The 22,783-nt window shown below is 39.4% G+C and overlaps 1 protein-coding gene and 1 pseudogene across 1 annotated transcript in view; one reads left to right on the top strand and one right to left on the bottom strand.

The window, feature by feature from the left end:
- LOC150011430 (glutamate receptor ionotropic, NMDA 2B) overlaps positions 1-22,783 on the top strand; it is a 106,046-nt gene that overhangs the window by 21,020 nt on the left and 62,243 nt on the right. The window lies entirely within an intron of this gene.
- LOC150011431 (small ribosomal subunit protein uS8 pseudogene) lies at positions 4,590-4,978 on the bottom strand (annotated as a pseudogene).

The following is a 22,783-nucleotide window of genomic DNA, read 5'->3' as shown; positions in this document are numbered from 1 at the left end:
CAACTCTGCTATCTCCATCCTGTACTTCCCCATGACTCTCAAAAAATGCAAGAGCCATACTTGTGTTTCTAGTACTTTCCCTTTTTGACCCAAAAGCAGAGGAATGCTGCACTGTCTCTGGCCCAAGAAGAAATTCTAGAGTAAAGGAACTGTAGGCCCATGTTTCAGAAAAGTGAGAAGATGACTAATTAATTTAATGAATTTATGGTTATAGACACACTTGCCACTGTAAGTGGATGAAGACCTACTTACGTGAGACAATAGATTATTATTTAACCTTAAGAAAGAAGGACATTCTGCATTATTCGACCATATGGGTGAACCTGGAAGACATATGCTAAGTGAAAAAGCCAGTCACATAAGGACAAACATTGCATGATTACACTTGCATGAGATACCTAAAATAGTCACATTCATAGATTCAAAAAGTGGAATGGTGGTTGCCAGGAGCTAGGGGGTAGTGGGAAATGAGCAGTTGCTAATCAATGGGCAAAATGTTTCTGTTGTGCAGATGAATAAGCGGCAAAGTCTGCTGTACATCATTTAACCTAAAATTAACAATACTATACTGGGCACTTAAAAATGTGTTGAAAGGCTTGAGCTCATGTTAATTGTTTTTACCACATATAATAATTTAAAACATTTTTAATTTAAAAAGTTTTAGAGACAGACTTATTTCAAATGATTAAAGTCACGTTGTATGTACCTGATAAGCAGAATGGAAGTTGCCTAGTAAGTTAATGTCAGGTGTGCTTCCATTATAATTGCCCTTCCTACTGTCACTGACATCCTAGCTCTCAATCCAAGAAATTGACTTACTACTTTTCTGATCTCTCTTTAATAGTTGACATAAGTGACCCCTATTCTGTCAACTTCCCTCTGTTTTGTTTGTTTCTCATTCCTTTCATCCTCATTCTCACTCTGGCTTCCCATATTTATTGGTGAACTCCAGGGTTCCATTCTTAATCTTCTCATCTTCTCATAGACCTATCTACATAGACTTTATGGACAACCCATGCCTGAAAGTGATGATTTCCAAATCTATGTACCCAGATTTTTTTCCTGAGCCCTGGACTTATGTGCCCAACCACCTTCTTAAAAACTACTCTTTTATGTCCCAAAGAGACCCCCAAGCTCACCGAACTCAAAATTAAACTCACATCTTCTCCCCTCTCTTTCCAATATTCTTTTCTTCTTGTATTAACCTTGGCACCACCATCTACCCAATTATCCAAGGTAGAAACCTAGGAGTCATTCTAGGTGATTCCTCTTTCTCATCTATCTGTCTCCTATATGTACCTGCTTCTATTTGTTTCCTCTCTTATGGCTTTTGTCATTTATTACATGAATTGCTGCAATTGCCTTCTTTCCCTGACTATGATCAAGCCCTATTCTAATCTATCCTTCACACAGTGTCAGTGCGATCATCCTAAAACACAAAATTATTCATGTCAGTTCCCTGACTAAAATTCTGCAACAGCTCTGCAGTGAAATCAAGATAAAAATTCAAAAACCATGCCAAGAAGCTTTGATTTTAATTTTCTGGCTGCAGACTCCTGCCTGCCTCTTCATTTTCATTTTCTATCATTCCACAACTTAAGCCCAAAGTTCTATTTATAAGAAATCGATTACAGTTCTCTTCTACCATATCCTTACCTCCCTGTATTTATATATGCTTTTCCCTTTGTCTAGAAGGGTCAACTTGTTCTCTTCATACGTCAGAGCTTTTCCACTTGGCTACTCTTAATGACCCTTCAAGGTTTAGTTCAGATGCCGCCTCCTTTGATGGACTTCTCTTGACCTCCCTGCAGGCTAGATTAGAAACTGAGTATGCATGTTCCTAAACCAACTGATACATACATACCTTCGTCCATACTCCATCACACTCTGTTGTACTTGCTTGTTTTCTCCTGACTCTTGAGTTCCTGAAGAGTAGAAACTCAGTCTTTTTTCTCTGTATCCTTAGTGCTTAATGCAGTCTGGAAAATGGTAAATGTTCAATAAATGTTAAATGAATGACTAAGTAAAATCCTAAATTTTATTATTTAATCCATATGACTTCCCATTGGGTAAGTATTATTCCAATTTTATAGGTGAGGAAACCAAGATCTGCAGAGGTTAAATAACTTGCTCAAGATCATACAAATAACAAGTCACAATGTAATGTGGGTCCATTTGAACCTCATGGAAACTTTGCATGGGATAGTGGACTAACTTCTATCTACTAGCACTCTGAAACAACTTCTTATATAGAACGGTTTCCAGCATGGTTAGGAAAGTGATAGTAGGGTCAACATGAAGCCAACAGGAAAATCAGCACTAGATCGTGAAGTCCAGTGAAACAGATGGATTTTATGCTGGCCTCTATTTGAGTCCCAGAATTTCTAAAAATGCCTATAAAATCAACACCAGCCAACCAATCAGCTAACATTTGTTGAACCACTGTTATACACTTGGCTTTTGGAGAATATAAAACTAATATTGCCATTTCTTAAAGAAATTTGCATTGGAATATTTTTCTCCCCCGGCCCCTCTCATTTCTATCTTTCCCTCAAAGGAAATTAAATTTCTTCCTAGGTTCCTCTCCCCACTGGGCTTGGGAAAAGATGTTGGAGGTCCATCTGTTCACACATGATTGATGGCTAATTTTATTGGTCACATGCCCTGTTTTAATGGAGGACAGAGTCACTGTCAAAGACCTGTGCTTCTGCCTGAATACTGTCTGGTTTCTTTTTACATTTCTGGATCCATATCGCCCTTTCTCCTTATAAGAAAATCAGGTCTTGTCATTCTTTCTCTTTTCTATCACATGCCAACCTGGCCTGGGGTACTGTTCCTACCTTGAGTTAGGAAGTCTAGGCTAGCTTAGGTCTAGGTCCTTGAAATAATATGTTCATGCTGTCTTTCTTATTCTCTTTTCTCTGGTACTGGTGGATATGTTTCAAACTGGAATTTCCTCTCAGTTAGTGGAATTTCCTCTCAGTTAGTGGAAAGACCTCATCTTAGTAGAAAGATGTGAGAAATAAAAGAACAGAGAGTAAGAGGCCATATTAAGCCCTTAGGTTAAATGACATTCTCTGTATTAATTTATTCACTCAAAAATTTTATTAAGCAATACTATCCATCCAGCCCTTATCTTGTACTCTAACAATAAGATTTAATAACAAACAAAAAAGACAAAAATCTCTGATCTGATGTAGTATGTATTCTAGCTGGAGAGACAGCAAACATTGGCAAAGAGTAAATTATATAGCATGTTAGAGAGAAATAAATGTTAAAGAAATGAAGATAAAGTAAGGAAGGATGAAATATTGCAGGGAGGGTGTTAAAATTTTAGGTAAGCAGTCTAAGAAGACCTCACTGAGAGAGTGGCATATCTAAGGAATCAAGGAGAGGATTGGGAGTGAATGAACTGAATGAAGGGGCACTTTCTCCCCACTTACCTATTGATGGTTATGGAATGCACTTCCTTGTTTAGAACTTGAGAGGAGAAAGGGGGTAGCTGGTAGACCTAAATTCTAATCCTTAGGGTTTCATTGGAAGATAAATTAATATTCGTGTAAAGGGAATTTTCTGTCATCGTAGGAAAATGTACACATTAGAGTCTGTTGAGTTGAGAGAGAAAGAGAGGGAGGGGAGAGAACCCCTCCTGTGGAGTCAGGGAGGATTTCTTGTGATCTGACTGGTGTTCTGAAGGAAGGACAGAACTTATGTTGACAGAGGAGGAGGAGGGTATTGCAGGCGGGATAATGATATGAAGGAAGGAGGAAAGTACATACATGGGGCATAATGAGAAGATGAATAGCATAACTGAACAGGAGGAGAGCTTCCACATGGAAGAATGGAAGGAGTGAGAGCCTAAGGTTGGCATAGGATTACTGAGAGAGAAAGATCATAAAATGGCTAGACGCTGGCAAGCTTTCACTGCCAGTCCAAAGTGATTGCTTTCCATTTCTGTTTTGTTTGTGAGGAGAGTCCTTGCATTAATTATCAATTTAAAGAACTTAAAAGAATGTGAAGCATCTATCACAGAGCACAGCTTGTGGTGGGTGCCCAGTTAACACCATGAAGACTTCATTGGAGTGAATTGCTGGTTAGCTAAGAAGGAACAAGGTAATGCGTACATTTTTTGAATCCTGAATTATGTAGTTCATGCCCACGTGGGTATGTTAAACTATTAGAACTAGAAGGATACTTATATTATGTATCTTCAACCTCTTATTTTACAAATGAGAAAATAGAGGACCAGAGGGTTTCGAATGCTTAGCGCAGCTTAGTTGATGGGGGACATGGGATTCTTCTACCAGCTTATTTTCCCAGCAGCTTCTTCTGAGGACTTAGTCCCTCAGGCAGACAGTTTGGTGCCAACTGGTATGCTATCTTGCTGTATATTAGTATTCCTCAAGAGGGTGTGCCATGGCACCCTAGCCTCAGGTGATCAAGTAGGAAACACTAGTTTCTGTCAAGTTAACTCGGGAGATGCTGTCTATATTATCAGCTGGAAGAGTTAAGATGCACCTTAGAAATATATGGTCAAAATTTTCTTTTTGTCCATTGAGGCATTTTATTTGCACATATGTATTACATTCCTAGAAAAAGAATTCCAGGATTTTCCCTGCTGTGTGTTCTTGCCTTGCTTCTTCATAGTCCGCGGTGCCTGCTGAGGTTGTCAGTATAATGAAACCAAACTGACAGGACAGGAGCAGGTTTTTCTGCCATTTTTCTAGATCTTTATGTTCCACATCAAGTCTGGGGATGATTACTTCATACTTGTTCAACCTGCCTGTGAGGTTCACAGCAATTTTTCTAGCTCCGTTGACATCAATAATGTCAAATTCACCAATGTATCCATGCTTCAACACAGTTAGAAACTAGACAATGACTTTGGAGCACAGCCTAATAAGAACCTGGTGTTTGTCTCTCTTTTCAGTGTTGTTGATACTCAGAGAGCATCAGCCAGGATATTCATGTGCACCATTATGGTGGCACAAAAAGACAATGGAAAGAGGACCTAAAAATTCTTATAGCAAATAAAATTGTTTAATTTTTCTGCAGCATTTCACCAAACATATTTCATCATGTTTCTTGTTTTGAGGTTTTTTTTTTCCTCATTAATCACTTATAATCCTCTGGAACTGCCCCCAGAAACCATGAGCAATCAGTCCTCAGCACTAGTTGGTGTCTTGTTAAAAGAAGAGGAAGGTAAATAAATCAGAGAAGTTTCAGAGGAAAGCCTTAAAAATAATCAAGGAAAATAAAAGAGTAGAGGAAAAGCCAGTGCTCCTCCTTCTGTTTTATGTCTTCTCTGCCTGCCTTCCTGACTTCATTTCTTCCTTCAAAAAATAACCTTTGAGTGTTCACTATCGGCAAACCATATATATTATCTTGGTTGTGTCTAACGACCCTCTGGCAAGGTCCAAATGAGGAAACTGAGTCCAGAAATAGTAGGTAACTTGCCCAAGGAAATTAGTGGCAGAGCCCAGATTCAAACTAGTGTTTAATTAAAGCTAGTATTTTTGACTATCGTTTTTCTTACCCCTTTCCCTGTTCCTTCTCTCCCTTGCAATGCCAACCACACAAGGTATAAATGTTAAAACCAGTATCCTAGTAAGTTCAGGGAGATACTGGACTCTAAAGGAAATGCAACAAGAAGGCTCCTACATTTCCCATGCCTCTTAGGTATTTAATTTAGCATGTAATTTAGTTTTCTTTAACTAGATTGCAGGATCCTCCGGGGCAGGATTTGTTATCTGTATTCTGAAGTCCTCATTCCACACTGTCTGTGCTTGCCTTTTACTTAAAAGGCAAAGATGATAAAGTTGAAAAGTGTTCATCGATATCACACTCCTTTTCAGCTGGACCCTGCCTGTTATCATAGGAAGTAACTGCAGTAAGATCTTCCATCAAAGGAGAAGCTGTTTCCTTTGTGGCAGTGGGAGGGGATTTAAAATTCTAGGAACCCTTATAGCAAATGACAGTTTTCTCTCAGGCCTTTCCCACCTGCCACCTGGTCTCCAAATGTCTGGAAGGCTGGTTGGTTATTGATGGACATGCTTCTCTGTCTTACAGGATTATAGACTCTGGGAGGCTGAGGCTTGTGTCTCACCCATTTTCCTCCTAGCACTCAGCCCTGGGCCTGGCATGGAAGAGATTCTCAACTGTTTGTTGAGCTCTTTCTGAAGCTATGCTTTAGAAATTGAGCATTATGATCGACTAGCTAGAGCTAAGGTTTATACTACTTCCTATATATGCTCCCATGTAATTTGGCATGTCAAAATTTTGATATGCCTAGTTTATTACCGTTCCAGTAATTTAACTGAGGCGCATATAAAGTAACAGTCCAAATCTGCCCAACAGCAGACAGGCCCAGCCAAGCCTAACCAATGAAATTTCAGTCTTTATAAACCAGATCAAACAGACAACTCTTAAGATAACTGAACCAATGCTCCTTGACTTTTCAAGCTCAAAGTTAGCCTGCTGCTGGTGTTCTTTCATCTAACCCAAACCAATTTTATTGAAGCAAAGCAGCAGGATTCATTGTTGCCCAGCATCCACCCCAAGTATGGAACCTTATTCATCAGTTCTGGGCCTCTGCCTCTGGCTATTCTTGGCGGGAGGCTTATAATTGTATCCTCAGAACTTTTTCCTAGGTGGTGCAGTTCTTTTCTAGAGGACGTTCATTTACCTTCCCTTTTGAGTGGGTGAGAACCTCTCTCCAGTACTAGTCAGGCAGCCCCCTCCATTCTACTCCGTCTTTTTTGTATCCTCTCTTCTCCCAGGGCTGAGGAGTAGGCAGCCTTCTTCAGCTGGATGATCAGGGAGGGGGGAATGGAGGAAGGAACACATGACATCTGTTCTTTTTTTAACTTCAAGATCATGTACATTACAGGTTCATAACTGCCAGAAGTCATATTGGAACCCATACCTGGTAATATCTCATCCATAATGTCAGGTAATGAGGAGAGAAGTGTGGTAAGGCAACATGGTATATTGGAGAGCATTTGACTTTTGAGCTTTAAAGAGACCTATGTTTAAATGTAAGTTCTATTGCTTACTGGTTATGGGAACTTGAACACAGTCACTTAAATTCTCCAAAGCTTGCACACTTATATTCTCCAAAGTTTGCTTTCCTCTTCCATGAAATAGAGATAACAATTTTATTAGTTTTCTATTGCTGCATAACAAATTCCCACAAACCTGGTGGTTTTCACGGTGCATATTTATTATCTCGCAGTATCTGAGAATCAAGAGTTCAGGCGTGTCTTTTGCTGGGTGTTCTACTTAGGGTCCCACAAGATTACAATCAAAGGGTAGTCATGCTGTTCTTATCTGGAGGCGTGGTTGAGGAAGACTTTGCTCCCAAGCGGAATTCACTTGTTTGTGGCTGTTTGAGTGTGAGTATTGGCTAGAGGCTACCCTCAGCTTTTAAAGACCACATTGAGCTCCCAGCTATGTGGCCCTTTCCGTGTGTAGTAGACAGCATGGCTTTGTTTCTTCAAGGCCTGTAGGAAAATCTGTTAAGAAATTTTATAAAATAATATAAACATGGGAGTAATAATCACATCACCTTTGCTATTAGTATAACCTAATCAAGGGAGTAGCATGCTATTATCCTTGCCATATTCTATTGGTTAGAAACAAGTCACAAGGGAGGAGATTATACAATGTAGTAGGAACTCAGTGGGGGTCACCTTAGAGTGTATTCACAACAACAATGTCTACAACATCTGTTACAATGGGGATCCATGAAGTAGTCTATGTAAAACATATGAAAACAATATTAGTTGCTTTCTTCCTATCTGGAAGACACACCGAGGCAGGTGTCATGAGAATGTTAAAGAAGAGGAGGCAAAAACAATGGCTAGAGTTAACAGAAGAAAAATGCATAATAAATGAAGAACACAACAAGGAACAAGCAGATAGCTCTGTTCATAAGCATGTCATTAGAAAGCTTACATATCTGTATATCTGTTTGGATTGTGTGTGTGTGTAAGTTCAGAAAGAGGAACTTCTGATCATTAACCTCCTCTGATTTGCTGCTGTAATAGGTCCTTGTTTCATGTAGCAGTTATTGCAAACTGCTCCCTTGTTTATTAGTGAGTGCTGTCTGGTGGGGTTAAAAAAAGAAAAAAATAAAGCTTTCAGTCTCTTAATTTGTTAAGTTAAACAAATTTCTGAGGTGAAATGAAGCTTTTGAGTTTCTTCTAATTGTTTGTTTCAAATATATGTCTTTCTCTTTACTCTTCCCCAGATTCCTCAACTAGATCTAAACATTTATTTTTGTAGAGCTTGCTTTGCAAGAAAATTTGAGTGAATCAGATAAATCAGTTAATTGGAGGGTCGAACTGTTGAGAAAGGTCAGGGAAGGGGGCTTTTGATGGCATTCCTTCCACCTGGAGGACTAATCCAGTATGAAGTGGGAAAGAAAATGAAAAATTAAGGCTTGAGAAGAAAAAAGAAGGAGAAGGAGAAGGAACAAGAGGAGGAAGAGGAAATTTTTAATTTTTTTGAATAAATTAGTACCAAGAATTTAACTTTTAAAGTATTATGATTGTTTTCCAGACTTACAGCCAAGTATTTTTAGAAAAAACCTTTATATATTTCTTAAAGAAAATTATTTACATATCCCCCATGTAAGAAAATTTAATATTACTTTTGTCTCCAGGGGTAGAGCTGATGGTCCTTCATTATTGTGCGATGAGGCATTTTAGTTGATTGTTGATATAATCGATAGTATTCTCTGTTATAGCATATGCTATACTGAGCTTGAACAGTAAGTTAGGTGACCAGGGAGGGGTACATGCCATATGGAAAGAGCTCAGAACTCTGTGCCAAGAAACGCAGGTTCAAGCACCAATTCTATCACAAGCAAGTTTTATGACCCTGAACAGTTATTAAACTAGTCTGGGCATCTGTTTCCTCACTTTTTAAGTGAGGATTCTGAAATAGAATATTGGTTGTTAGTGATATCACAAAGAAATGACGTGCATCGGAGTACCTTGCACATAGCTATCATTCAAATATATGAGAATACATGGAAAATGAATACATAAGCAAATAAATAAGCATTTTTGGCAAATAAATCCTAGACAATGTGCAGAGCTAGTCTAAATTCTTACTTCTTAAATGTGTTCAAAGTTCTAATATTATATATAAGTGTCATGGGAAAAGCTTATAATCAAAGAATGCATGTAGTAATTTGCTACTGAGAATAATTAGGTTCTTAATCAAGAGAGAATCACCATCTCTCAGACCTGGAGGGCATATTTGTGGTCATCTGATTAAAGCTCCTCATTTACTCATGAGGATAAGGTCTCAGCTCAAAGAGGTTAGGTGACTCACCCAAGGTCATACACTGAAAGGCAGAGATGGAACTAAAAGCTAGGGCCTTGCCCTTACCGCCCAGTGGCTCCTGTACCAGTGGCCCCTGCCCCAGTCAAGCATAGTGTGCATTTGAGTAATTCCCAGTGAAGAAAGGTGAAAATAGGTACTGACTTTTACATTCAAAATAGCGATATTTAAAAAAAAAAAAAAAAAAATAGCGATATTTTTTCCAAATAAAAGAATGTAACATTTTTGTTTTTTGAACAGTGACTTTGGTTATTTAATTTTATGTGTATGGAACTACAACCTTGAATTGCCAAAAATGTCAGAAATTCTACCTGAATGATTCAAGATTCTGAAGAGAGAGGCATATATTTTCTAAACTGAACTTTGTTTAAAAACACCTGCACATACATTTCTTTTGACAGGTAAACACATAAAAATGGTGTAGCACAAGGCTCGGCCTGGATTCACTTCTAGTTAAGATTGTCTTCAATGTCTCAGATGCTACAACAGCATACTCATTAAGTTCATAGACAAGACTGAATTTAAAGTGGAGGCTAAAGCCTTGGGGGATGCAATTAGAATTGGAAATGACCTCAACAAATTGGACAAGTAATCAGAAACTAACAGGATGAAGTTCAGTTAAGACAAGGGCAAAAGGAAGTTGAGAACTCAGAGAAAATAAAGACAAGAAAAGTCTGAGACATAGAAATGGCAGGTCAGGCTGAGAACTACCAAAAGATTGTGGGTTACAGTGGACTTCAAAGTAAACATGAGGCAACTATGTAGCAGAGGAAGCCCTTTGCAACAATGTAAGTCAGTGTACGTATTTGAAGTCCTAAATTTTATGGTAAGGAGAACTAAAGTTTCTGTGGAAAGTTTACCTCTTAAATGTTTTCCTTACAATAGAATTATGTCCACCAAAAAAGGAACTTGGTGTAAGAGATAGTAGTTAACACCGCTCAGAAATTTTTTAAACTTCCAGTTAAAACAAACTTCATTGTTTTCTGGCTGGCTGAGTAGGTATTGTACCTAGTGTGGTCCTTACCTACGAGGTAGGCTCATTTTCAGTCCATATTTGGTTCCTGGAGGTATGGCGCAACCTGACCATTTCTTGGCCCTGAGCTCCTCATTCTTAATAGATAATTGAAGACAGTCCAGAGGACTTAATATTGTTTTTATTACCAGTCTTTAAAATCAGCATGTCACTGAGATGCTTGAACATTTTGTCTACATCAAAAATTCTGTAATGTCTAATAACTTCCATATAAGGGTGTAATAGAGGAGCATAGGCCATGAAGTGAATTCATTCAAAGACCATAGCATGGGGAGGGTACATGAGCTGGGTGCTGAGCCAGGACCAGGCACAACAGCTGTGGGGAGGAACAGAGAGAAGGTAGGATTAACAACAGCAGGACGAGAGACAGGACGGAATAGGGGTTTTGCCTATGATTTTTTTATGTTCTTTCACACGAAGTCCTGAACTGAATTTACACAGGTTATCTCATTTAATATTCATACCGAAACATAAAGGCAGTTGTCCATATTTTATGGATAGGAAGATTGAAGAAAGGGGGCAGAATGATTACTTATCTAAGGGCACCCTACAACAACTAGCATTTGAACCAGGTCTGTATGACTTCAACTCAAGTGATTTGCCTCTAAAAATATAAGAGGAACAGAAGTTGAAAAATAAGAGGTGGAGAGTGTGAGGAAAAGCACATAGGAAATATAAGAAGTTATAGGGAGAGAAAGGTGAAGACAGGGAATGAGTAGAGGCAGGATAAAAGGAAAGAAAGGAAGGAACAATGACAGGGAGCTGTAGGTGAGAAACAGAGGAAATAAAAGGCTGCAGTAAAAGAAAAAGAATTGTGAAACCCCAGCAGAGGACGCAGTATGCTTCTGACAGGAGTGTCCTGAATGTTGATAGCGGCATCTTTCTTCCAAGACATACTGTATTTTTCAGTCTTCCTGGAGTACTGGGTCTCCTTGAGAATTGCAGAATTCACAGACATTAAAGAGAACCTAGTGAGTGTCTCTTGGAAAACAAGAGAATGATTAAAAGGGCAGTAAATAGAGCACATGTGGGAACTTGAAAGAAAATGGGAGATTGAACATTGAGAAGTGACCTATTAATGGTCTTCACATATGAAAAAGCTATTAACACTGACCGCTGAAAATGGCAGAATTTATCCGATAGGATAGCACACCTCCTCAATGTCTGAACACTGTGACAGCTTTTACTGCTTCTACCACTGCAGAATTCTTTTTATTTTTATGATCTGTCCAAGGCATTAGCTGGCACTAGGGTTTGCTCCTGACTGGCTGCCACAGTGTATGAATCAAGAAGCATTGTTCCTGAAATTTTGCTGGGACATTTAGTAGGATAGGCATGATCAGAACCAGACTGTCTTCCCTGGAAAGCACGTGGCTTGGGGGAGAAAACTGGATTTCAAGCTTGATACTGCAACTTATTGGCCCAATGGCTCTGGGCAAGTTACTCAACTTTCCTGAACATCATTCCCTCCTCAGTATAATGGAGAAAATAAAACTTACCTCACTGTGTATGGAGACCTTCTTCAGGGCTTGGGAGATATTCCATAAATGTTAACTCACTTTCTTTTCCTTCCCATGGGGTGCAACAGAGGTGAGGGGAATGTCTCATCTTCACCATGGGCTGTCATTAAGTACAAGAGCCAAGAGTAGACTAATTAGGATAAGAAGAGGGGTAATGTCCTATGTCCAGAAAATTCAGACCCATTTCCATTTCATAGACAGGGATAGGATGAAGCTTGTTTTACTAAGGTCACTGGGAGTACAGAGTTCTCTGAGTGTGGTGACTTGCTAGAAGATCCCTGCCTCCACATTTGCCAAGTGGTTTTGTGGTGTTAAAGGCTGACATCTGTGCTCTGATTCTTACATTATTAAGACAGACCATTTTGAAATGAGAGTTCAAGTGCCCTCCCATAAATGAAGATGGAGTTCTACACAGGGGAGATGCGTTTAACTTGCAAATTAGAAAGACTATTTCATGTGCTTTTGACTGAGGGCCAAATTGAAAACTACGAACTCCAATTCTGACTCTCTTTAGAAAGAAGGCATGGATTTTCCCCAGATATTACTTTTCCCCAGATCAGTGGTTGGTGCCCAGTTGTTGCTTCTGTCAGCAACCTCCTTCTGTCTGCATGCACTTGCCCACATATGTCATTCAGCATGCACTTAAGCTGGTGTATGGACATATCTTGGTCTGGGTTTACTCCTTGTAAAAAAAAAAGTTAAAGTCTTTTAAGTATATTATTGTCATGTCCAGGTATTGTGGGATACCTTGGACAAGTCTCTTATGAGGTTATTTTTAGTTACCTTGTAAGCCACAGCGTAGAAAACAAGGTCAGGTGAGGTGTCCTTGTCTGGAAATTATGTCTTCTGTATTTAAAGCCACTAGCAATGGGCTTTTGCTCAGGTTCTTTGAGCAGATCTTGTTTGTCTCTTTGTTTTCTTTTATGTTATCTTTGGCTCAGGTCAAGGAGTACATAACTTTCACCATCTGGGACAGTGGAAAGATGACAGCAGGTCTTTCTGAAGAGTAGAAACCTTCCTTTCCACTTCAGTGGGAAATCTAATCTTGTGTCTTTTTAATCCCCTTTGTCAATCAGACCTGCAACACTTATTTACAGGTCAGTGATATCATTTTGGCCTAGATTTTTAACCAAGCTCTGTTTGAGTTGTTGAAACAATTTACTGATGCAGCATAGACTTTACTTATTTGGTACACAAAGTAGAAAGTAAAGGGAAAGGAGTGTCAAAATATTTGGTGGACTGTATGAATGGACATATTAATATAGAGAGCTTCTATGTATGTACCATGGGTCTAATGTCCTGAACAGTGAGAAAACCTTTCCATCAGGGTCCTGTTTACATTTAGGTTATGCAGGATAATGATTTGTTACTTAGGTAGGTCCCTGTGTCATGATTATTTTTATCATTTTGAGAAAACGATGACCAAGCCGTGAATGATATTTTACATTCTGAAAATGCAAAATGTATTCCCTTTCACTAGTAGACACTAGAACTTTACTGAAGACAGAACATCTCATAAGAAGACCAATTGACATTTTTCTGAAGGAAATGTACACAGTGCACAATTAATTTATCATTGTCCTTTTCTGTACTCATATTTTTTAACCTGCTCGATATGGGCCATGAGTGTTACGACGAAAAGCTTACAAAGAGGGGCAGTGAGCTTCCTCCAGGTTTTAACTTAAACATGAGTTGCTCAAGGAAGCTTTCCCTGTCCCTCAAGTCTAAGTTAGCTCCTCTTTATCTTACTCTGCCACCCTGCCTTTCCTTCTTAGCTTTCAGAACATGTTAATTTCATCGGCAAATTCTGTTGTCTCTACCTTCCAAATACATCCTGAAACTAACCAATTCATACTTCCTCTGTTGCCACCATGACAAAGTCACCACAATCTTCTCACTCACCTTCTGCATCTGCTCTTGCTCCCCATAGGCAATTCTTCATGTAGAAGCCAAAGTGTTACTTTCAGGACATAACAGTTCATGACAGTTATTTACTCAAAACCCTGCAATGGCTTTCCAGCAAACACAAACAATTCAGAGCCTTACTGAATAAATGGTGTCTCTCCTCCCTCCCTCTCCAGACTCATTTCCTGCCGCTCTTCTCTTGGATTTCCCTCTCCAGTCATACTGGCTGACATGCTATTCCTCACACCCTGCAAGGAAGATCCCATCGCACAATCTCTGCCTTTGCAGAGCCTTCTGCTTGAAATCCTCCTTCTTCAGATATTCCCAACACATCATCTTTTCTCCCATGATTGATTTTCTTAATAGCAGCTCTCTAGCTGACGTTTTAGTATATATCTACGTATTACCTTTCTCCCTCACGAGACTGTAAACTTCTGGAAGTCAGGGACTGGATTGTTCATCTCTATCCCTAGCACCCAGAAAAGTGCTTTTCTTCTGATAAGTATATAATAATATTTGTTGAGTGAATGAATAAAATAATAAAACTTGTATTCCGATTACAGGTATCAGTACATGAAAGTTCTTCCTGAGCTTATGTCTGTGCCATAAAATGCCAGAGGTGTAACATACCTTTTCCAGCATAAGGTGTGGGAACTCAAACACATACTCATTTCCTCACTGCTGCTAACTGCCTAAATGAAGCAGGATGTCTTGCTTAAAGCAAATAAATGGCTAGATTCAGGCACCAAGTTATAGATCCCAGGTTTACATATTTGCTAACCCTTCTGTGCTCACACTCAACCTTCTGATTACTACTTACATCTGCTGTTTCCAACAGACACTGCGTGTCTGTTGATTCCAATTAGAAAATCATCTTTGCAGAAAAGCAGCGGGGGGGTTGTAAGTCCAGATGCATGATGCTTTTCCATCGTCCTCTGCTCCTCCCTGAACTAATAAAATGTCTGGGAAAGTGCTGGCAGGGCAATGAGGAAGGGAAATGATATAGGTAACTATTCTTCACCCAGAGGGAGCTCTTAAAGAGGGTCTTTTGAGTTCCCTTCTTAATAGAAAAAAGGAATAAATGCGAACGGCCCTCTCTCCATTACTAATCCATTTAGAATGCCTGACTTTATTTCACCAACCTGCTTTTCTCACTGTGAAGAGAAATTGCCCCATTCTATAATTCTTTTAAGCCTCCCTTTAGTATTACTACCCCATCAGATCCTGGAACAAATATTCACGCTAAGTAAAACAGTTGGTGTCCTACCTTACTGGGCCTCTCTTTGTCCAGGCATCTGAGTCAAATGTATCACTTCCTGATAAGTGCCAGCATCACAGTGTTTTTCAGGAATTGGTATTAAACAGTGAGTTATTGGCTAAAAGGTGGGACAGAAAGAGGCCAAAGGAGCATCATTTAAAGGTTTTTGCCCCTCTCTTGCTGCTTTTTTTCATAACCTCCTAATAACGCTCATGTCTGGAGTGGACTATACAGTGTAGTCTCCCACAGAACTCAAGGAAAAATCAAGGAGTATATGAGTACAGGTAATAGGATTTCAGAAGTTACAGAAGTGATACATGATAATAGAAAATAAGATAACTAACTTTCCCTTATGTCTCACATACCCTCCCCAACCATGTCTAATATTGGCAGAGGCAATAGCTATTTACCAAAATGTGTTTGCTCTTCTTCCTAGGTATAGAACTGGGCTCTGTTTCTAGCTTCTCTTGCAATTAGGCATGACCAGTACAATGTGAGCAGAAGCGATGGGTATCACTTCCAGGCCTGGCCCATAAAACGCTGCACACAAACTCAACTACACTCATTTTGTCTCTGGGTAGCTGGAGTGGAGACACCTCCATGGGGACCTTGAAAGACTCATGTTGATGATAGCACATTCTCCATTGGCCTGGGTCCCCAAAAAACTGCATGGAGGAGGCTGTCCTACCAACCTCAGTACATTAGAAAGGAAATTCTATTGTGTTGGAATTCTAATGCATCTTACAGACTATCTGATACAGCAGGTACCCTACTGTATTAATACACCAGAGGTTATAAGTTGTTTCTCAAAATGAGTATTTCTTTCATCTTCACTTTATTATAAGCATCTTGAAAGCAGAATTTGCATCCATGCCCTCTGTACCCACTGCAAGCCTCACAGCGAGCCTGGCACAGGACACATGAGTAGTTACTGGTCAGAAAACTTATTTCTACCTCTTATTCGAGCGTAAGTTAAAGCATAAGTTAGGAACATGGCAAAATCATGTGGGTTTGTCATTTTGCTTTGAAATCCATCTTGAGTATGAAGGATAACTTATGCATGTTTAGCAGCTCAGAACTAATATGGTCAGCGAAGTGTGACATGCATTTTTTGTCATCCATAAATGGATTATCTGCTGTGACCCACTCTTCCATCATTTTGGCACATTCCTCTTGTCAACAGCTGTGTGGTAGGCACTGAGAAGGGCCCCGAGCCAAGTGAGAATGAGAAACAGGTGGGGGTGGGTTTGGGGGTGGGTGCTTGTGCCACTGGCTGGGTCTGAGTGGTGAATACATACAGCAAACAAGAATGTTGATTATCTTTTTACTATTATATGGATCTTTCCTATTAACTGAGGCATAATCAAGAGTTGACAGTAGGAATATTTAACTTAATACCAGTTAGGGTACTGAATAAACCCCCATTTTAGGGAAAAAAAATGGAACTTTTTCATAGCAGGAATTTATCAGTTTGACATCAGATCTCTTTAAGGGAACAAAAGGCATAGATAGGTGACATGTAGTAAACATCAAAATATTCATTGTAGATGGTTTTTACCCTGTGGTCCTTGGTTACTCAAAAAACAAACAAACAAAAAAACCTGACATTCTTTTCTTTTTCAATGTTAGAATCAATTTTTCTTTTATTATACTTTTTATTTCTCAATTTTTATTGTTGTCTTATTACAGTTATCCCATTTTCCTGTTGTTCTCCCCTCCCCCATCCACCTGCCCCCTCTCCCACAGTCAGTCCCCCCCACCGTTGTCCATGTCCATGTCCATGTCCATGTATACTTCTTTTTTTAATTGAATTTATTGGAGAGACATTGGTCAATAAAATTACATAGGTTTCAGGTATACAATTCTATACTACATCATCTGTATATTGCATTGTGTGTTTGCCACCCCAAGTCAAATCTCCTTCTATCACCATTCATTCCCCCTTTCCCCTTTACCTTCTTCAACTCCCCCCTGCCCCCCCCCACACACTCCCTTCCCTTTGGTAATACTGTGGTGTGTCCATGAGTCTTTCTTGTTTTTCTTTGACTAATTCCTTTACCCTTCTCACCAAGCCCCCAGCCCTCCTCCCTCTGACAGCTGTCAGTCTGTTCTCTGTAGCCATGAGTCTGTCTCCACTTTGTTAGTTTATTTTGCTCATTAGATTCCACATATAAGTGAAATCATATGGTACTTGTCTTTCTTTGACTGGCTTATTGCACTTAGCCTAATACTCACCAGGTTCATGCTGTCACAAAAAATAAGACTTCCTTTTCTATGGCTGAGTAGTATTCCATTGTGTAATTATACCACAGCTTTTTTATCTACTCACTGACGGATGGGCACTTGGGCTGTTTATAAATCTTAGCTATTGTAAATAACACTGCAATGAATACAGGGGTGCATATATTCTTTCCCATTAGTGTTTTGGGTTTCTTTGAATATAGTCCCAGAAGTGGAATTGCTGTGTCATAAGACAGTTTCATTTTAATTTTTTAAGGAAATTTCATACTGTTTTCCATAGTGGCCACAACAATCTGCATTCCCACCAATAGAACGCAAGGGTTCCCTTTTCTACACATCTTCATCAACACTTGTTTTATGTTGATTTATTGATGATAGCCATTCTGACAGATATGAGGTGATATCTCACTGTGGTTTTAATTTACATTTCTCTGATGATTAGTGATGTTGAGCATCTTTTCATATGTCTATTGGCCATCTGTATGTCCTTTTTGGATAAGTGTCTACTCAGGTCCTTTGCCCATTTCTTAATTGGATTGCTTGTTTATTTGTTTTTTATGTTGAGTTTTATAAGTTCCTTATAAATTTTGGATATTAAACCTTTATGAGATGTATCTGCAACTGTGTGCTCCCATTCCATGAATTGTCTTTTTATTTTGTTGATAGTTTCCTTTGCTGTGCAAAAACTTTTTAGTTTGATATAGTCCCATTTGTTTATATTTTTCTTTTGTTTCCCTTGCCTGAGGAGATATATCAGAAAAAATGTTGCTACAAGAAATGCCCAAAATTTTACTGCCTATATTTTCTTCTAGAATTTTTATGGTTTAGAGTTTAACATTTAAGTCTTTAATCCATTTTGAGTTTCTTCTTGTGTGTGGTAAAAGAAGGTGATCTAGCTTCTTTCTTTCTTTCTTCCTTCTTTTCTTTCTTTTTTTGTTTTTTCTTTCTTCCTTTCTTTCTCCCTTCCTTCCTTCGTTTTTTCTTTTTTGCATGTATATGTCCAATTTCCCCAACACCATTTATTAAATAGATTATCTTTATGCCATTGTATGTTTTTGACTCCTTTGAAAAATACTAATTGACTATAAAGGTATGAGTTTATTTCTGGACTCTAGTCTGTTCCACTGACCTATATGTCGGTTTTAATGCCAGTAAGAAAAACCCTGCCAGCCTTCATTCTCAGTTGCAGGGACCAGTGTCCTCATGAAGCTCCTACCAGCATCACCTCCCACTCTGCTCCCTGCCTCTGAAGACCACTATTGAGAAATGATGATCTAAACTAGTGCTTCTCAAACTTTGGCATACATCACGCTTGTTGAAACCCAGATTTCTGGATTCTACCCCCATAGTTGCTGATTCAGTAGGTCAGGAGTAAAGTCTGAGAATTTGCATTTCTAACAAGTTCCCCAGTGATGCTGATGCTGCTTGTCTCAGGACCACACTGTGAGCACCTGTAATCTAAGCCTCTTGAGCCTCACTCCATGTTAATGAAGGAATCTGCAAGCATGCACAAGTGTGACAGCCTGACAAGGTGAAGGACCCCTGATAGTGAGATCCCCTTTCCTATAAAGCCAGATTGAAGCTGTGAATCAAGAGTAAAGTTGCTGGTGTGGCTCAAAGAATTGAGCACCAACCTGCAAAGTGAAAGGTTGCTAGTTCGATTCCCTGTCAGGGCACATGCCTGGGTTGTGTTTCAGGTCCCCAGCTGGGGCCATGCAGCCACATGATGTTTCCCTCTCTCTTTCTCTCCCTTCCCTTCTCTAAAAATAAATGAAACCTAAAAAAAAAAAAAAAGAGTAGAGTTGCTCAGGGCAATTCAGTAAAATATCACCTAACACCATTGTCCCACACTCTGTCTTTTTTGTCTCCAAATTTGTTCCCTCATTTCCCCATTAGTAAAATGAAGAAGTCGCCATAGATGAATGGTCCTCAATCCTGCTACCCATTAGAATCACCAAATAGATACCTCTAATTGTGTTGTTTATACTACATCCTGCTTAGAGATTCCAACATAACCGTCCTGGAACCGGGCCCAAGAGTCAGCATTTAGGGGATTTACAGGTGATTTTAGTTTAGAGCCCAGTTGCAAAACCACTGGGACTCTGTAGATCACTTCTGCATCTGAGAGTCTATGTGTGACCTCCCCACCCAAGTGGAATCCCACTTTGTCTGCTGTTCCTCCACCCTCTGCCCAGGCTCCAGTCTGTCTAACCCTCAAGTCTCACTTGACTCTTTGCCCTGACCCCTCACTTACTTCTCTCTATGCACATTGTATTCTGTTTACCATGTGCCACAAAGTCACTTCATACCTCATTAACTTCCTCTGCTTAATTAGGAAGAAGACAGGTCCCAAACAACTGCAGAATACATGGAAATTCACTGATAAAAAAAAACACAAACAACAAACTAGAAGTACTTTTAGAACCCGCAGAAAATATTAACTGCGGAAGCAGAGAAGGTACTCATTCCTGGAAAATGACTTTGATACAAAGTCACACAAGCTGGAACAGCACACATTTCATTTAATACTGGCTCCAGGTTATTTACTCTCCTCGGCTGGCCCAACCCCATTTTGTTGTGATGCCTACAGATTTCACACATACTTCATATTTATAACAAGTAACTCAGGTGAAGGGACTTTTCTACTTCCTAAATAACCTTTTATCCTTTAAAAAGCGAAATGAGCCAGAAAGCTTAGGCAGTGGTGTGGGCACTTTGGCTGTCCCAAGCACTTCCACCGCAGCCGCGAAGAAAGCCCACGTGAAGGAGGTGGCTTTGCCTGCTAAGAATTCGAGTGTTGCTTTGGTTTTCTTCTACTTTACCCCCCTTGGTTGGTACACATTTGTAATTTCCCAGGGTTAGTGGGGTATAACTTCACTTCATTTGAATTTTATTCTGACCCTTTGTAACTAGAACTAGAAACACTGGAAACTTCTTTTCTTTCTTTTCTGGGCACTTGAAGCTTTAGTTGATGGATCCGTTTAGCTTTGGTTTTCATTCTCAGTAAGGTTTTAGTTAAATTATTTTTTCCCCAATAAAATTACTTTAGTTCAGTTGAGGATCAATTTAGGTAAGGTGAGGGGCACTGTGGAAATTTAGTACCAATAATTTAATTCTACCATGTGTCTGGAGAGGACTCCCAGGCCGAGGACTTGTGCTTTTCTGCTAATTAATTCTACACGTCAGGCATCTGGAAACCCGCCTCTTTGGCCTCTTCTGAGTTGACTAATTAATTAAGCTGTGTTTGTAAACAGGTATTTTTTCCTCCAGCACTTTTTTCATCATCTGTTTCTTAACCACAAGCTGGTGACCCCATTTAATGGTAAACTACCTGGCCAATAATTTTGCTCTCCTACAGGCTGAGAAGTTTCCATTTGGAAGCTTCCCAGCATCGTACACGAAGCCCAGGCTTAGGAGAGAGGCAGATAAGGATTTGAATCCAATTTAGCCATTTATTAATTATGTGACCACAGGCAAATTACCTCATATCTCAAAATGTCACTCCCGATTTTTCCCCTGCAAAACCTACCACTTAGCCCAGTGTCTGGCACATCAACAGTATAAATACCACTAAATAAAGAAATACCTCTAAGCACTGGGTATTTTTTACTGAATGGGAGCATTTATACTACCTTGCCTTTGTGCAGGGAGTAGATACCATATTCCCATTTTCAAGATACAACCACATACATTATCACATTGGCCGCTCATGAACCCCAGTAGGGAGTTTTGGTGAATGCTGTTATCCTTGTAACTTACAGTTAGAGAATCAAGCTCATCAAAGTTTAAGGACATGGTTGGTCCAGGGCTGGTTAGAGGCAGAGCCTAAACTCATCTTCACACCCCTGACTTAGTACTCTTGTTTTGAGACCAGGTGTTCCACTGAGCTTTAATGGATGATGTGCAAATAGATTATAAACACTGAAAAAAAAAAAGTTACACAAGATATTGCAAGAGTACCTTATAAAAGAAAATGATAAGATACCATTGAAATTAAATGTGCTGAAATAACTATTAGAGAAACATTACTTGATACATGGAAACATGGTGACACTTTAACTTCTGGATTTCTCATTCTATAGCATTCTCCCTCACTGTCCTACCAGCTTTTGTTGATTCATGGGTAAATTCTTAGTAATTGTTGTAACCCAAACTTATTAACTAATATCAATAACATTAACACTTACTTTTAGACAGTGTGATGTATGTTTGATTCTCCTGTTAGCCCTGTGAGACTCGTAGTAGTAAAATATGCATACATATATAAATGCATACATATCTCTCCACTTTGCTAATAAGCAAACTCAGATTTCAAGAGGTTAAGTGATTTGTCACATTCACAGAGCTTGTCAGTGGTAAGGCTGGGCCTGAAATTCAGAACCTCCAGCTCTATGTTTAGCACTATCTCAATAGTACTACAATTAAGAAGGACTTACGTCAGCACTATACTTATTTATTTATATTAAAGAGCTCTAAAGAAGTTTGTGCTATTTTGTGCTTTTTTTATTTCTTTTTTTAAAGTATATTTTATTGATTATATTGTTACAATAGTTCCAATTTTTCCCCTTTGCTCCCCTCTGCCCAGCACCCCCTCTCCCCTAGCAATCTCCCACCCCCACCCCCAGTCCATGCCCATGGGTCATGCATACAAGTTCTCTGGGTTCACCATTTCCTGTATTATTCTTTAAAAATTTTTTAATTAATTAATTAATTTTTTATAACAATAAAAAATAACAATGCCCCCCTCACACTTAAGACCCTTTATAATCTTATAAAGGACAATGGGTGAAGGTCTCGTGCTCCTCTAGCTGCTTCAAGCAGGACATGGTCATCGTCCTGCCTACCCTTTGGTCCAGAAATCCCTAATAAGAGTGGAGGAGTGGGGGGGAGGGTGGCCTTCCCACATGGGGAAGGATCTTGCAGACTCCAGGTCAGTTGGCTGTCCCCGGACAATGGCGTGCTTGGTTTAACAGGCTGGCATCCTTGTTGTATTCTGGGGGCAACAGATCTGGCAACAGGGTTAAAAGGCATCCTTAAATCCATAACCACTAGATGACAAAAAGCAGGTATTAATTTTTCAATGTCCCACATTAGGGAAAAAAAGGGCTTCTTTGGAGGAAGGTGTGCAAGGCACGTCATACTTGCCCAAAACCCTTTTGCCCATTATACTTAGTTTGGGCTGAGGGAAATATTTTAGGTTTTCCCCCTCTCAGACCTCTGGGACCTTTCTGTCCAAGCCATTAAGATAGAAAAGAGAAACCAGTTTTAAAGTGAAGCCCACAGACCACCCCATTCTTCACCAACCCAGCCACTTAGTTTAGCCAAACTGTTGAGTCTCAGGAAGCAGCGATGCAGACAGGAGTAAGTAAGGCCTATATGTACAGACAATCACTCAGGTAATGAGATTATAGGCTTATGCCTTTGAAAACAGAAAATACATGTTAATTTATGCAACATAACCCACAAACCAGTCTC

The sequence above is a fragment of the Furipterus horrens genome, unplaced genomic scaffold (assembly GCF_987537825.1).
Source record: "Furipterus horrens unplaced genomic scaffold, mFurHor1.1.pri manual_scaffold_4, whole genome shotgun sequence".
NCBI classification, from domain to species: domain Eukaryota; kingdom Metazoa; phylum Chordata; class Mammalia; order Chiroptera; family Furipteridae; genus Furipterus; species Furipterus horrens.
The sequence above is the reverse complement of the archived record's forward strand: the minus strand, read 5'-3'. Positions and strand labels throughout refer to the sequence as shown.